The sequence below is a fragment of the Marmota marmota genome, unplaced genomic scaffold (assembly GCF_001458135.2).
Source record: "Marmota marmota marmota unplaced genomic scaffold, marMar, whole genome shotgun sequence".
NCBI classification, from domain to species: Eukaryota; Metazoa; Chordata; class Mammalia; order Rodentia; family Sciuridae; genus Marmota; species Marmota marmota.
Genome location: NW_026000243.1, coordinates 1,444,419 through 1,452,504, shown reverse-complemented (window position 1 = coordinate 1,452,504; position 8,086 = coordinate 1,444,419). Strand labels below are relative to the sequence as shown.

General features: G+C 36.0%; 1 pseudogene; it reads left to right on the top strand.

Annotated features, from left to right (window-relative positions):
• Positions 1-5,044: 5,044 nt before the first annotated feature.
• LOC107153532 lies at positions 5,045-6,436 on the top strand (annotated as a pseudogene).
• Positions 6,437-8,086: the final 1,650 nt, after the last annotated feature.

The following is an 8,086-nucleotide window of genomic DNA, read 5'->3' as shown; positions in this document are numbered from 1 at the left end:
ATTCTTATTCTTCAACTCTCTGCCTGAATTTCACTTCCTGATGGAAACAACTCAATCTGATTTCACCTATTATTAAAACTTTTCATTTTTTTGGGAATTTTTGGCTTGGGGTTTTCAGGCTACACGTGTAATGTAGATTGCAGCTTGAAACATAACCAACATGTGCTTGTGGTTAGGAATTCCCAGAGAAGCTGGTTTTGGATCACCAGGGCTGAGAAGAGCTGTGACATTTTTTTTTTCTACTTCAGAGGTACTGAGAATGAAGGCTGCTCCACCCCGGGTTGGCTCTGGCATCCTCATAGAGGAGCACCAAGTCTCTAAGCCCCTACTGACCTGGTTCCTGCCTTCTTGTTTCTGCCCTCCCAGGAACTTACTTTCTTGGCAGCTCAGTCACACATCGAAACTATGCTTTTTTGTTTGTTTAATTCAGACTTCTAATGCATGCTGAATTGGAAGAAGATTTTCTGAAAGGGAAACTGCTCTATGGTTAGAAATGACTGGCTCTATACATATTTTTAGATTTTTAGGAATGAATGAATGAGTGAATGAATTAGTTTTATTTTATATTATAGTGAACAGAGGCAATTGATTTTGCTTTGTACCTTTTCTTGGTTATTGCTTTACATTTGCTGAAACTCTAAGGAGAGTTTAAAAAAATGCATTGAGTAGAAGAGTTTAATTCTATAAGAGGATGCCATTTTTTTTCTTAATAAAAATAAATCAGTACATTCAAAATTGAAACATGAAGGAGATTTTCTGGATAGAGAGTAGTTATTGAACTAATATCCAAAATCTTTACTGAAGGATCCTCTGCCCTTCATCCTTTGTTTTTCTGCCATACAATAGGAGGCAGGCCTCAGAAGGTCTTTGCTCCCCCTTAACATGGGACAAGTGACTCATGCAGCAAGGCTGCAGACTTTCAAATGAGTCTTCTAAAGTGATTGCCCTAAAGTCCAGGGACTCTCTGGATTGTATCTACACACACACACACACACACACACACTATACACTGTATGTCCAAGTGTGGCCCAAGCCATCAGAGTGGCCTATCAATTTAGGATATTCTCATAAACCTTTAAGGGCTTTGTTTATATAGCAGCAGAGTATACTAATAATAGTAAAATCTTTTGACATATAGTAGGCATGAGTTTATAGCTCTGCTCTTTTATTAACTATGTGAATTTGAGCTAATTATTTTACCTTGTCAAACTCCGTTTAGTTAAGTAAAATAGAGATCATACCAATCTCATGTGGTTGCTACAAAGATAAATATATATATATAATTCATGGAAGCACTTATCATAGTACCAAATACTCCCTTTTTTCCAGTTGGTTACTTCCCTTTTTAAGGAGTCATTTTACCAAATACAGTTTATTAACATTTGTTTTTGAAAAATCTATACAGTAAATTAGGACAAAGAAAAGAGAACTACTTCTTGAATTGTGCACAGTAAGTTAGGTTGTATTAGTTCATTCAACAGATAGAATAACCAAGTCCCAAAGACTGTAACTTGCTACTTATAAAGTGAATATTCCAGAAAAATTTGTTCAAATGTCATTAAATTTTTAAAAATATTTTATCCCCTCTCACAGATTAGTTTTGCAGCTTTTCTGCCTTTCCCAGTCTGATTGATAGGAGTCTTGAAGTTTACTCTGTGGAGAGTCTGAACCAGAAGAACCTGGGCTCAGACACCAGGCACAGCCACGAACAAGGGGACTGAGCTGGAAAGACAGATCACATAAATTCTAGAGGTTTCCACCAGCTCTCTAAATACTGGAGGCGTCATTATTAAGGTCCCTCTTCTTCTAGTCTCTTGAACTAGAAGACTGGAGTCACTTCTCTGTTGAAAATGACCAGTTTGAAGAAAAATGCTGAAGTTAGTGTTCCTTCAAAAAATAGCCCTCACAAACCACAGAGGAGTGAAATCTCCCAGTGTCCACAGGTGGCCCTAGCTCACAGAGAGGCCTATTGACTTAGGATAGTCTTAGCTTCAAGAGAACAGCCAAGGACCCCCAAGCTGTTGGAGAAAGCTTACAATGTGACTCACTGAAACTCAGAAGAAACAACTCTAAATGGCAGTAATCATCTAACTTCAGCGGCTTCTTGAGGTGGAAAACTGTTTAAGGTGAACACGGGGACTCACCTTTTTGTGTTGGTCAGTTTCATTGTGTGGGTGGTAGCTGGAAATTTTCACACAGGCTGACCACAGAGCTTGCTCCTGTACTGAAGCTTTTGGTTGGAAGCCCTGGAACAGGGGTTTTTGTTTGTTTGTTTTTTAAGACAACCTTCTGCTGGAATGGGGAATGAACACCAGAAGACAATTTACCAGGAATTCTCTTGGGTCTACTCTTCACTTACCAAATCTTTGCATTTGGCAGGTACTGTCCACCACCTTCTGTGCCCAGATTTTCTAGCTGGGCCCTGCTGTGCCATAGTAGGAAAGGGGTGGCACACCGCTGTTTGTCACTGGTCAGCTCAATGTACTGACACAGACTTCTGGGCTGCCAGTTCTTCTCTTTCCAAAAGCTGTGGGTTCAGATAGAACAGCAGTTGGCAAAGTCTACTAACCTCATTTTGGCACCAGGCTCCTGCAGCTTGATATTGACATCTACTTCCTGGCATAGGCGGGTTTATCACCTGGACTTTGAGCCTAAAAGGATGGGATTGGTATAGGTTGGGAATGATCTTTAAGGAAAGAAGTGGGTGTAGCACAAAAGCCTTTGGCTTTGGTTTTTCCATTATCATTTTTCCAGGAAGGAAAAATTGATGTTTTTCTCAATTTTGTAGTGAGAAGTTGACACGCCCTCAATGGCTAATTTATTAAGTAAATAACATTGCAAGAAAAGGGCCAGGTCTCCCATCCCCCAGCAGTTCTTCTCTTTCCCTTTTTATAAGACTTCACTTTTTTAGAGCAGTACTAGGTGCACAGAAAAACTGACAGAAAATTGCTCAAATTTCCTGTAGACTTCCTGACCCCCTATGTACAATCTCCTCCATTCTTACCACCTTATACTAGGTGGTAAGTTTATACAGTGGATGAACCTACATTGCCACTTTATCACCTAGAGTTCATAGTTTACATGAGGATTCACTTTGAGTATTGTACATTCTATGGCTTTGGACTAATTTATAATGATATATATATATCCACCATTATAGTGTTGTACAGGGTAGTTTCATGCCCTAAAAATCCTCTGCACTCTGCTACATTCTCTTTAGTCAGGATTTTTGTAGTGGTTGAAAAAGTTGAGTTTACAAAATAATACATATAATAGTGGTTTGAATGGGTTCCTTAAGGGATGGAATTCAGTGAAGAAATAAAAGCAACATTTATCTAGCAAATACTATGTGCTAGGCACTAATAGTATCTAATCAAGAACTTTGAAGGAGGGGAGTGGAAAACATCTCACAGAGGATAATTATCTTGCTTTGAAACTTTTGAAGCTCTTATCCTTGAAAAGATTATTGTGCCCTAAATACCAAAATTCAAATATTTAATATTTTAATTTTTCAAGGTAATAAAAATTAACTTGAAGACAAGTTTTCTAGGTTTTTCCTTGAAAAATTATAGATTTGACAATAATTTAAGCTGAACCTTCTCACTTCATTTTTGCCTCTCTTTTTTTTTTTTGGTCTCTAAAATGCATATTTCAGACAACGGTTTTTAAAATTATGAGTTATAATTAAAAAATGGATCATGTCAACAACTCTCTGGAGGAACACTCTTGAGAAAAAGCCAGGGACAGTGAAAAGGACTTGAGCAATATGGGGGAATCCTGAAGCTATGGACTTGATCACCCGTACCAGGGACCACTTCAGGCTCAGTCTCTTGAGGTCCCTGGGGGGTAGGCAGCAGGACACCTGAGAGCATACACTCTGCAGTGGCATCTGCAAAAAATAGGATATTTGCTGAGTGTGGGCATGCAGAGACATCAGGGTGGAGTCCCAGGATAGTCAGAGTGAGGACATGGCAGCTCAGACAGCTGGCTGTAAACAGAAAATATCTATGGTAAGAGCAGGAGCTGATTCTCTAAATAACTTGCCAGGCTGTGGGCCAGGACAATGTAATTACAGGAAGGCCTGCCCTGGAGTAGGTCTTTACTGGTAGAGGATGTCGATCTTGGACTTCACCTGGGACTGGTGCCAGGCTACTCTCCCTAGGCCATCCCTGAATAGGTGGAACCCTGTGGTTTTATGCTGCCCTCTCATTATTGAGGTGTGGGAGGTGGTAAGGGGGTGGGATGGGGCCAGGCTACCCATATAATTGGTATGGAATTTGGTTTGATTTTTTAAAAATGTTCCATTTTTTTTTTTTTGCTTAGGGTCATATTAGAGATATAAGACTTGGTTATGATTGCTTCCCTTCATGGTAATCTTTCATTGCCCCAAACTGCTCTGCATTTAGTACAAATTTTATCTCCCTGACCCTGGCCTTTTAAAAAAGTGTTTTAAAAAAAGTGTTAGAATTTCCTTTTAGACCAATATTAGAAAACATGATGAACATTAAAATTTATACCCACAAATTTCAGAGATTTTCATACCCCACTGGAGTTCTAGAAGTTACAGAAACTCGAATTTTCTGCAAAATAGGAAAATAATACATTTTTTCCAGATGCTGTAGTAAAGTCTGTGTCTTCCCTGGTCACATAGAAGGAGTTGTCTTTATAGGGAGGGAGTGGGAACAGAGAGTGGAAGGTAGGCATCTGAGGAAGTATTTTTTTAAAAAACTTTTTTTAGTTGTAGTTGGACACAATACCTTTACTTTATTTATTTATTTATATTGGGTGCTAAGGATTGAACTCAGTACCTTGCATGTGCTAGGGAAGTTGTTTTTAGGAAGGCATTAAAATTTAAATTGCATGTTTATGGAAAAACCATAAAGGATTGCAGACTCAGAGAAAATAAATTTTCAATGACAAAGGATTTGGGTACTAGAGGAAGACAATTGTTTGCTTCTTGGAGGTGTCATTTATATGAATTCTAGAAAATTGCCAATCCCATAAATTTCAGTTTTCTCATTTGTAAAATTAGTATAATAATAAAATGTATTTCGGTAAGAGTTATGGAAGACAAAGTATATGCACTTAGTGTGTTCTTTGACTTACATTAAGTACCCAATAGAAATTATTCATTCATATTATTATTAATTTGAAAAAGTTCAACTTAAATATTTATTTTTTAGCACATATCAAAATTATATTTCCTTTATTAATGAGACAACCAGCAAGAAGACAAGGATGTTCCTAAGAGCATTTGAGACACAAGGACACACACACAATTTTATGTATGTATATAGTATATAAATTCAAAAACATATGTGTAAATAGTGAAGATAATGATGTTAAAATAAGATTTTGTGTTAGATATATGATTGAATAATGTCATACAGAACAATAAAATCATATTGCCTTAAGGATTAACTGATATATTGAGCTATGCAAATAGTAATGATATTAATTTATATAAAACTTTCACCTTATGAGATTATAAAAGGACTGACTCTTTACCCATTGTGAATTGTTAATCAAATATATTATGATGTCCTCCAAGAGTGTCAAATTAGAGTCAAAGAGGTATTTTAGAAAATGCTGTAGTTTGATATTCAAGAATCAACTATTTATTTACATTTTTTTCATGTTCATAATTAATTTGTTTTTAAAGTTATTAAGGGCAATTTTGGAAGATACTGTACAACCTAGAAGACATTATGATTTTAAAATATGAGAAGGCAAAGAAGGAAATGTATGAATGGAAAAGATATCTTCTATCACACCTAGAAGATCATACACAATAGAGGGATTTAGAATGAATAAAAATTGGTGTGCTGGCTGTTATTATTTGTATATTGTAAAATTTGACTTTAAATTTTATTTTAAAATGTAATCTCTTATTGCATCTTCAAAATAAGAGCAGACAAAAAGGAATGAGAAAAATAAGCAAAAAGTTTTGGAAAGCTGAAAATAATATAACCCAAATCAAACCAAAACAAAGCGAACCAAACCAAAGAAACAAAACAAAAAAACCCAAAACAAAAGCAAAAACCGAATTAAAATAGAAGGGTTGAAATAAAAAGGTGAGGAAATTTTCCATAAACAATAAGAAGACAAAGACAAAGAAAGGAAAGTAGGTTCTCTGGTCTCGGGCCTAAGTCGTGGAGCTAAACACACTAAGAAAGTCAGAATCGTTGGTAAATACGGGACCCACCACTGTGCCTCCCTCTGGAAAATGATGAAGAAAATTGAAATCAGCCAGCACGCCAAGTACACTTGTTCCTTCTGTGGCAAAACCAAGATGTAGAAGAGACGGGCTGTGGGGATCAGGCACTGTGGTTCCTGCATGAAAACAGTGGCTGGTGGTGCCTGGACCTACAACACCACCTCTGCCGTCAAGGTCAAGTCTGCACTCAGAAGGTAGAAGGAACTGAAAGACCAGTAGAAAGTTCTACAATAGAGCAAAATTGTGGTTTGTTTAAATTGTATTAACTGGATCTTCTGATGTTAATTGCAGTAATATTGTCCCTTCAAAAGTGATTTGTAAGTTGAAGCCCTTCTAATTTGAATTGGAAAATTTTGCTGAGATGGGTTAGTGTAATTCAGGTCTTTTTTTTTTTTTTTCTCCAGTAGTCAGATGATAATGGCATGAAACTAAGACTTACAGCTTAGGTATATGCTTAGCTTTTTTTTTTTTAAACCACTGTTCAACTTCTCAGAGATACATTGACATATTGTGCAAAATTTGTTTTAAAGGTAAAATGCGCTAAAATACACTAAAGATATACAAAAATTGCCTCTTTTGGTGTTTCATTTGACTGCACATTGTATCAATGCCTTTAGAACATGTGAAATAGTTATATAACAATTTTGAATGTGTCTGCCATCCTTTTTTTTTTTTTTTAGTTTTCACACAAGGGTTCATAGATTGAATTCAATTTCATACAGATGGTAAAAAAAAAAAGCAGAAGTTCCTTGGAGGGATTTACTAGTTATGATTAGTTCTCTGGTGGTTATCATCTTTTTCTCAGCCATGTCTAAATAGCCATCTGTGGTAGGGACTCCAAAATCAGAGTAATTCTTCATGAATGTAAAGGTTATAAAACATAGATTTCCTTTACTGTTAGAATAAAGACCTTTGTGACTTTTCTTGAATTGACCCCTTTCTGCTAAATCTTGCTTTTGCCCGTTAGTGACTTTTTGTTATTGTTGTTGTTGTTTCAAATAGCTTATACACAGACGTTTCCTTCATCTATATAAGAGCTGGCTCTGGCATGAATATCACTTCAGAGCAGTGCTCCTTAACTGGGTCAACCTCTTCTAAACCCATAAATAACAGGTTAGATTTTTTTGTTTGGATTATTGTTTCAACAGAATTTAGCTTATTGTAGTGTACCCAGGACCAAGCATAATTCATTGCACTTAATCTGCATGAGTAATGAGTAAATGTGGTCTTGTTTTTACAAAAAAAGAAAAAAAAAAGGAAAATAGGAAGGAGAGGAATAATAAAATGATATATTTACTAAATTTAATCAACAAAAATAAGGTTAAGGATTATAAATTCTAGGGGAGGTGTTTGAATGAAATGTTCTTAAATTTGAGGAATTAATAATGTTAACAATATTGAGTGTCTACTACCTGATAGGCATATGATCTTATCTCTCTGCCCTACATTCATCTCTAGATCAAGAAAAATCAGTCAACATAGTGATATTATGTTAAAGGGAAAAAGCATATATAATAGAAATATACACTGAAGTATTTTTGTTTGAAATAATATAAGTATAGGATTTGCTTTAAAATGCTTTAGCAAAAAACCATGTAGTGATATATGAAAAAGACTGCTAAAATAAAGATAACTGTTGATGTTGGATAATGGATTTAAGACGTGAAATGTACTGTGAGGTTGTACATTTATGTGTTTGGACAAAGTCCATAATAAAAAATAAAAAGGCAATTAAACAGTAAAAAGAAGTAACATTGATGAATCAGTCATTTGGCAAATTGAATTGGCTTCTGAGAGAGAACCCTCCCAGAGGGTCTGGTAACTTACTGGGTGGCGAGGATAATAAGAGAGAAGGAATACAGGATGGGC